This window comes from Equus quagga, chromosome 9 (genome assembly GCF_021613505.1).
Source record: "Equus quagga isolate Etosha38 chromosome 9, UCLA_HA_Equagga_1.0, whole genome shotgun sequence".
NCBI classification, from domain to species: domain Eukaryota; kingdom Metazoa; phylum Chordata; class Mammalia; order Perissodactyla; family Equidae; genus Equus; species Equus quagga.
Window position 1 is genome coordinate 60,434,590 of NC_060275.1, and position 9,510 is coordinate 60,444,099.

A 9,510-nucleotide genomic window follows, 5' to 3' on the forward strand; every position below is an offset into this window, starting at 1 on the left:
AGACTATACCCCTTGGGCAGTAACAGTCTCATGTTTCCTGAGTTGGAGGAGCAGGTCTTCCTCATCAGAAAGATCTTATAATACGGGAAGTATTTTTGAAGACTTAGATTCAACCTTTAACCTTTCATTGGAACACAGTGCCACGAAGCTCTGGGTAGAAGGGATTTCTTCCTCTTTCTTGGTTCTCTTGCAAATTAGATCTAATTGTAGTATGGTGTTAACACTTAGGGTCTCATTTTTGGCCTGTCTTTCCCCATCTTCCAGTGAATATTGTGGCCAGGCTCAGTCACATAAAAGCATCATCTGCTCTTGGGTCAATGGGGAATACCTAAGGCCTTCCAACTCTGGAGGATGCAGCACAATGGGCTTTCCTCTGGGATGGAGCTTGCTCCCGCATGTTCTAGTGTCTTTTCCAAACTTCCAGGCACAACTTGTAACAGTGGTGACACAGATGCCACAAGCCTGTGCCAGAGGAGGTTTAGCACCCTAATAGCCTGAAACTAGACCCAGGCTGAGTCACTAAACCCTTAAAGGGAAAAGAAAACTGCTGGATGCTGGGTTTCACTCAGGGGTCACTGATGGGGAGGATGAGGGGAAAAAAAGAAAAGAAAAAGGAGACCCAGGAGTCCAGAAAAGCCAGAACTGTGGGAAAACAAGATTGATGTTGAGCATCCTCAACAGAAACAGACAAACAAACAAACAAAAAACAGACTCAGCAACTCCAGAGGGGGCTTGACCCCATTTAAGGGGACCCCTCCTCTGATCACAAGCACACCACAAAGACAGACTCACTGACTTCAGTGGGCCCTCAAACCCCCACCTCATCACTCCAGAAGAGACTCCACTTCCAGAGGGGACTCGAGCCCCTGACTAGTTGACAGGGATTGCTCCCGTTCCACCAGAGCTGAGCATTGGCCGTTCTGGAGTGGCCAGGTCATGTACGCCTTCCAAGCAGAGGGGACTCTCACTCCGCTGAGCCAGGCTATCCCCGAATGGGGACTCGAACCCTGAAGCCAGGCCCCAGCAGAAAGGCTTTGTGAGACAACTTAAAGAAAGAACTCTTATGGCCGTGCTGTGGGGTTGGCACCATTCACCTCCATTGAGAGATCCTCCAAGCAAAGTGCTCAGTGTGGCTTCTGGGTCTCCTGATGAGGAAGTGACAGCAAGCCAGCAGCACAAGCACCATGAAGGGGTAAGCCCCACTTTGGGCGCCAATTTGTTACCTACTGAAACCGAAGTGGGTTTGCATCCTGGTAAGTTAAATCAGACTCACCAGAAGTAGTTGTCTCACAAAGTAAGGTATACTTGCAGCAAATAGGAGACCATCAGGAATCGTTTCCAGAGTCACGGTGTCCCTGAGCAAAGGGAAGCAGGGATATTTATTTCAGACGGGGAGTGAATATTCCAAAGGGAGAGGTGAGTATCCTCTTGCGCAGGCTCAGTTGGAAAACATGCTTACACACACATTGCAGGTGATGGTAATAAGGCCTCAGCTCCTCCTGGAGGGATCTTAGCATTAAAAATAAGGCAAACGTCATAGGCGTGGCTCTTGTGGTGAGGCTTGGTCTGGTTCCGGGAGGTTGGTGATTGCATCTCCTTAACATAGCAAAAGGAAAAAAACAATTTGGAACAACAGTTAAATGCTTCCAAACCCACCCTTGAGTTTCTGGGAGAAACCAATTGGTGACAGGTGTCCCAGGCCCCTGCTGATGGCCACTTGGGTTGTTTCTAATCACAGGGAATGCTACAGTGAATAATCTTTCACATACATCATTTTGTATGTGGGCAGGTCTCTCTGCAGGGCACGTTATCAGATGTGGGGATGTGGGGTCTAATCCTACTTTTTAGAACAAGAGTAGGGTATGGCTGATTGTTGGCAAAGATGGTTATGGTAATCCCTCCCATCTCTGTGTGCACATCCTTTTGCAACGTGACTTTCCTGTTCCTGTTTTCAAGAGGTGGAGTTCATTTCCCCACGCCTGGAATCTGGCCTGTGACTTGCTTTGGCTAATAGAATGTAGGGACGGTGCTATTGTAGGACTTCCAGATCCTCAGCCTCCAAAGGCCCTGCAGCAACTTCTTTCTCTCTCTCAGAATCCTGAGTCCTCAAGTGAAGAAAGCTGGACGAGCCCCGACGAGGCGAGAGACCTGAGAGACAGGCGCAGCCAACAGCCAGCACTAAGGAGAAAGACCATCCAGCCACAGCCCCAGTGGAGCCGACAGATGACCGCAGCAGCAGTGCCCCCGGGAGAGACAGCAGGAATGTCAAGCTAGGCCAGCCCAGCTGCCAACCCAAAGACCTGCAGACGTGTAAAGCCACCCATTTTTTAGGTGATTTATTATGCAACAACAGACAACTGATATCTCAAGGAAGCAGTTTCTCTTAACGAGACTTATTTTGAAAGCATGTATAATATGTTAGCCACGGCAAGTCAATGACCTCCTTCTAGAGCAGTCTGTGGACTCTCAGAAGTTTTCTGAGCAAGTCCGATTCAGTCTTGTGTTTAGCGGTAGGTGTCATAACTACTGATACACACCTCAACTGTGAGCATGCCAAAAAACCTATGGGCCCACCAAATCATCTCACTTTCAAAAAGAGACAATAGACAGCTGGCATGTGTGGCAGGGTGGCTAGATTAGGGGTCCACTTCACGAGGCATCACATTTCACTGTTGGACAACCTCCATTGTTAAGGAAAACACTCCCCTGCTCATCCCTCTGGCACAAACCAGGCTCTTCTCAGTCCAAGACATCAGGAACATGAAGAGTCAGAGAGTGCCCAGGTTAGCTTGCTCTGGCTCAAAGGAAAGAGGACATTTGATTTCAACATATGAACTAGCACGCCAGGGTGTCTCAAGATGAAGAAAATCAATTTAATGTGCTGCATTAAAATTTTTAAATGATATTTATACAGCCATGTTCACAGCAGCATTATTCACAATATCCAAAAGGTGGAAGCAACCCAAGTATACATTGATGGATGAATGCATAAACAAAGTGTGGTCTCCATACAATGGAATATTATTCAGCCTTAGAAAGGAAGGAAATTCTGATACATGCCCCAACATGGATGAACTTAGAGGACATTACACTAAGTGAGATAAGCCAGGTACAATAAGACAAATACTGTATGATTCCACTTATATGAGGTCCTTAAAGCAGTCAAATCCATAGAGACAGAAAGTGGAATGGTGGTGGCCAGGGGCTGGGGGAGGAGGAAATGAGGAGTTGTTGTTTAATGGGGACAGAGTTTCAGTTTGGAAAGTTGAAAAATGTTCTAGAGATGGATGGTAGTGACGGTAACACAACAGTGTGAATGTACTTAATGCCACAGAACTATATATTTAACAATGGTTAAAATCATAAATTTTGTGTTACATATATTTTACCACAATAAAAAAAATAATTATAATAAAATGAAGTGAAATAAAATATAGGCTACATGGATGTGTTCACTGTGTGAAAATTCACTGAACTCTACAATTATAATTATGTACTTTTCTATGTATTTGCTATGCTTCAATAAAAGAATTAGTTATTAAAAACTAGAATAGAATAGAAAATGTCAGAGTGCATTGCCTGTAATAAAGGTAAGTGCTGTTTTGTGAAACTTTTGTTATAGTCAGGTGCGTGTGTGTGTATACTGAACCATCACATAAAATGTATTTCTGATTGTGGTTTTAAAAAATTGAAAAAACATTGTGCTAGGGGATAGTCTCCATTTCCCATTGCTGTAGCTCCTTCCTTTTAAAATTTGATATGCTTTTCCCAGTGGAAGTGATTTAATTTTGACATTCATTTATTCAAGCAGAAAAATCTTTCCCTGGGGTCTTCTCTTCATGATAATCATTTTTCTCCATCTGACTGCTCACGGTAACTAGATTTCATATGTTAGATTAGCCAGTAAATTCATGGACAGACATTCTATCATCTTGTTCCACGAACTGTTGAGGGAAGCATTAGCATACACTGTGATGAGAGATTATGATGTGGGCTTTCTGCTTCAGTGCAGAAAAACCAGAGTTCCCTTAAGTCATAGAGTGAATTTAAAGTCCCTAGTGGTTATGGCTTCTAAACCTCTTCTGCTCATAGGCATCCTCTCTCTAACATCCAAATGGTGGGTTGCTCATCTTGTGTCTGAATACTTCCAATGACAATGAGTCGCTCACTTCATTGAGTAGCTTCCATTGCTAGAGAGTGTGTAAGAGCAGTTTCACAGCAGAATTGGGTGGTGAATCACTCTAAAGCTTATAGGAACATCTCTGATCAGCTGAGCTGTGGTCAAGCGAACAGATGCTTGGACATATTCGTTACCCGCGTTTCAAAGGCATCCTTCACAGGGCGTGTGCACAGGCCAATAAGAGTGCACTTTAATGTTCCATGTGCTTTAACAGAAGTGAGCACTTAATACCAGGCACTCCCAAAATAGAAGGAGAGGAGCCATTTCTCTGGGGGTTGTGAACAAAGGATCAAGGGGCATTGTCCACTGGTCATTCCAATCTACACGCATGGTCCTGGGGAGAGAGTGTCTCATGACCTGGGGGATCTTCGTCTTGGATGGATGTGGCCTCTGCTCCCTGTACCCTCCCTGATATAGGACCCACCTCCAGTGGGCAGTGGAGAGGCCTGAAGTGCTCCAGCAACACTTCTGGCTGGTGAGTGTCTAATGCTGAGAATTAGTATTTGGAAGTCCACTTGTCTGATTATATAAGCCACATTCTCCAATATCTGTTTTATCTATAAGGAAGGCGATATTTTGGCGCCCCTTGTCTTACATTTTTATCTTAGAGGATGTTGCTCAATAAGCCTCCTTGAATGCCAGGAACAAAGACTCCTACACGCAAATGGCTGACAGAAGTTGCACAGCTGTGCAGATTTGTGGAACCACAAGTTAGACTCAGGCCATCTATGGCTACTCCTCAGTCCTTTCACCTGGCTTTGGCCAATTTCCTTTCCTATCCTCCTCATCAGTTATTCCAAATCGTCCTCAGTCATGAAGCCTCCTCCCCACCTTTCCTACTGCCACTGCACATTCCTCCAACCTCAAGAAGCAAGTGAGGCCATGGCAGAAACATCGCAAACTCCCTTCTTCCCTTCTATGAACTCTTCCCCAAGGAAAGAAGAGAATACCAATGTCACAGACATTCTGAAATTATTAGACTTATAGGCAGGAGGAAAAAAACAACTTGTCATGGTGAAGATCTTCCGTTACCAGCACACTGTACAAGAAAAATTAAGTGGAACAGTAGATAAAATGGAAACTAGAATAGAAGAAGAAAAGAAACGAAGGAAAAGGACGTGGAAAAAGCTCCTTAAAAGAGGCAGTTATTGGGGGCTGGCCCCGTGGCCGAGTGGTTAAGTTCGCGCGCTCTGCTGTAGGCGGCCCAGTGTTTCGTTGGTTCGAATCCTGGGCGCGGACATGACACTGCTCATCAAACCACGCTGAGGCGGTGTCCCACACCGAAGGACCCACAACGAAGAATATACAACTATGTACTGGGGGGGCTTTGGGGAGAAAAAGGAAAAAATAAAATCTTTAAAAAAAAAAAGAGGCAGTTATTTAGCAGTACTACTGTCACATGTTCACAGCGTATCTATTTCTACTTAAATTCCCCCCAAGACTCCGAGACAATTTCCTAAAGTTACGACCCAGTCCATCCTTTCTGATCTTTCCAAGATGCTGCTTCATCAATTACTCCTCGTGCTCCCAGGTTATCATCTCTCCTTGAACACTAACTTACCTCTTTAGCTTATAAACAAACTCTCCTGTCCCTGAAACACACCCTGATCCTGTGCCCTGTCTGTTATCAACCCATCTCTCTTGATATTTACATCCAGATGTTTCAAACATCCTTTATTCACTGTCTGCACATCCACACTCCCCATTCACGACTCCACAATCTGCCTCATGCTTCCACCACTGCCCTAAAATTATGCTGGCAGAGAGCATAAATAATACCCGAATTCTCAAATCTTCTGAGCATGGTCCAGACATGTAGCATTTGACTGAGCTACTTTCTTCTCCTTGAACACTTTTTGTCTCTTGATAGGAACTGCTTTAAGCATATTTCCATGTCAGTGTCTGACATGGAGCCTATCATGATGAATGCTTAATACATCTCCAGCTTTGGATGTCTCGGTTAAAACTGAAAGAGAAGGGGCCAGCCCGGTGGTGTAGTGGTTAAGCTGGTGCATTCTGCTTCGGCGGCCCAGGGTTTGCCTGTTTGGATCCTAGACGTGGACCTACACACTGCTCATCAAGCCATGCTGCAATGGCATCCCACATACAAGAACCAGAAGGACTTACAACTAAGATATACAACTATGTACTGGCGCTTCAGGGAGAAAAAAAAGAGGAAGATTGGCAACAGATGTTAGCTCAGAGCCAATGTTCCTCACCAGAAAGCGTACCTTTAAAAAAAAAAAACTGAAAGAAAATGATGACTTCCTAACCAGTACCAGATTAGCTTCATAAAGTAAACTTACTAGGGCAAACTTGGGAATTCCTGTGAACTTTTTATATATTGTATATTTTTTCTAATTCTTCAGGGATCAGGACTGTTCTTTGAGTACCTAGAATTCTGCCAGAAGATATCTGGACTAGATCATGGCTATTTCCCATCTTTCCATTTGCATGGCTATTTCTATAAAAATTAGTACTTTCTGTTTCTTGGTAACAATTAATTTTGTTACTTCAATGAAGTGATAAAAAATCTTAATGAAATTACTCCTCATCTGGGGCATATAGTAGCAATGGCTATATTAGATATGATTGGTGGATTAATTTGTCTTTCATAAATGAAAATCCTTTTAATGCCCTGTTAGAGACACTAGATTGCAGAACACTTTATTAATCATTAAATTGTGTGAGTCCCAAGGCTCTAAGCACACTGAAATACTTTGGAAAAGTGGAGACTTCTGGAACAATGGACCATCGTGTTGTTCCTCGTCTCAGGATACAAAAAGAGAGTGTTCAACCTGTGAAACCAGATGCAAAGCAAGAGTAGGTATGGGCCCTTCAGATGAGTGGGAAAAGACAATAGTGAAAGCTTACCCACTGGTCCTCACAAGGAGTCACAGCAAATTTGAACTGAAAAAGGCAAGTCAGCCCAGCTGTGTGGATAGGGAGTGTGGGGACCACCTGGCACTTTGGCAGTTGATTCTCATGTACATGAGACTGAACCTGAGAAGTGAATGGAAACAGAAGAAGAAAATAGAAGTGCCAGACCATACTCCCGATGAGCAGTTATCACCACAAGACTCTGGTCAGAGATTGGATTAGCCGGTGGGAGTCCACAGGTGGCCTGGACATTATTTTTGTATTCCTTATCCTTATTTTAGTAATAGGCAATTTTCACTGAATAGGAAACCACTTTGTTTGAGCCTGGAAGTGAGTTTCAACAGTGAAATCGGAGACCGAACAACTTGACACAGACATGGTTATCTTGCACTCATCTCTGTAGGTATACCATGCACTTTGAGGGAGATAAGTTCTCATCAAAAAGAAGGCATGATAGAGAGGTATTGGTGTTACCGCACCAGGTTCGTTTTTGCCCACCGCCCAGAAAGCCAAACACCGAGACTTGCAGCAGAGAGAGAGTTTACTTACAAGGCAGCCTTGTGGGGAAGCGAGAGCATGAGCCTCAAATTCACTTCCCCAAAAATAGGGACTCAGGGATATTTATGGGATGGGGGCAAGGTGGTCTGAAATGTGGAGAGAGGTGACTGGAGGTGAGGAGAGGTGAGGTAATTGATGATTTGCACAAGCATACTCAAACTTCATGTCTCTTCATAGGACGCATGTTCACAAAATGGTGGTGTTAGCATGATCTGAGGGTGGAGTTTTTAGCCTCTGACGTCAAAAGGTTGCCTATCAGACATCTGCATGGGCTCAGCTGATGAGTTGGTGGTCTCAACAAGCCTGGAGTGGACAAGGAGTTCTAATTCCTGAAAAACAGCTCACATACCCACTACTATGGTGACCCAGGCTCCAGGAAGATGTTATCGATAGGAACCAAGTGGGAGTCAGATAGCATATTGCCTAAAAAGCACAGTTATCAATGGGTGGGTTAAACAGCTAAAAGCTATAGTCAGTAATTGCAAAAAGGAAAATACTTTAGCACCTAGATACTTAATCATCAATGGCTGTTTGCCAGTTTCATTGGGAATATTTATGTAATCATAATACAGAAAAAGAATGAAGAAACTAGAAGACAAAATATTGACCTCAAATGTATGAAGCCAAAGCTGATTTTTCAGTGATGTCCTATAATATATCTTAGGGAGACTTATTGGAAGACAATTCACACCACGATAGACATTCCCATCAGCCAGTATTACACTGGAGCTTTAGGTTTCGCAGTATTCCAAGAAACTACAACATTAATGTAGATGTACTTTGATGGCAAGAAGACCAAGACAATTATGAGACAGAGGTTAGATCAAGTCTGGAATCATTTGCCACCACTGGGAATACAAATGTGGACAGGAAGAAAACGTGACGACCTCCATTTGCTTCTCACGTTTCAGATGTTCGCCCTTATCAGCGAACCCATAGGATTTCCACCACACTGACATTCCTCTGTTGGAGAGAGAGTGTTAGATTAGTGTTACTCTTGCAGCTCAACATTCAGTGTGCTGCTCCTGCAATCTCTGTAGCTAATACACACTTATTATAAATCCAAGTTGATGTGATGTCAAGCTGGCCCAACTGGCAATACTAGCAACAGAGATGCTCAGTGTTGCCCATCAGAAAGATGAAGGCTTCTGCCACATTATTATGTTTGGTAACTTTAATTCCATTCTTGTTCTCTGCTCTATTTTTTCACAAAGGAAGGAACACTGAATTATAAAGAACTTGCCATAGGAAAGGTATCAGGCGAGGAACCATCTTTATAGGAACCAGGAATTTTACCTTTTCTAACTGTGGGCATGAAGTAAAGCAAGAATCAAAAGTAGAAAAGACAAGGTGATAAGACACACAGACAGCTGGAGAAAACAGAGGTCCTAAGTGATTGCTGAAAAATTTTATCTTCAAATCTACAGCATCCTTTCAGCTCACCATCTGTTTACTACATCAATTTCTGTCACTAGGATTCTAGGAGTGAACACTTGTCTTTGTGAAGTGCCACACCACACATTCTATTGTCTGCTTTTCAGTAAAAGAATGTATGTTCCTGGGCAGTCTCACTTGGTGGCTTGAAACTCTAGCTACGCTGTCACTCCAGAGCAAGACTTCCAAGTTCATGAGCTTCCAGATGAAAATAACTTCCCAGCTCATCAGCCCTTATTGGCAAGGTTCAGACTTGAGCTCTCACACTTCTTCCAGTATACACACAGTGTTTTTCCCATCCTGTTTTCTTTTAAAGGAAGGCGAAGTTGGTCCTAAGACTTTGCGTGTTATTAATTTTTCCATCGTGGAGTTTTTGAAGAAGTTACATAAAGTGATTACAGGAGTGTCCTGCTCAATGAGATATCAGGACAAACAAGTTTACAATAATTTTTTCAATA

General features: G+C 43.5%; 1 pseudogene; it reads left to right on the forward strand.

The window, feature by feature from the left end:
* Window positions 1–8,231: 8,231 nt before the first annotated feature.
* On the forward strand, window positions 8,232–9,021 carry LOC124244559 (protein angel homolog 2-like; annotated as a pseudogene).
* Window positions 9,022–9,510: the final 489 nt, after the last annotated feature.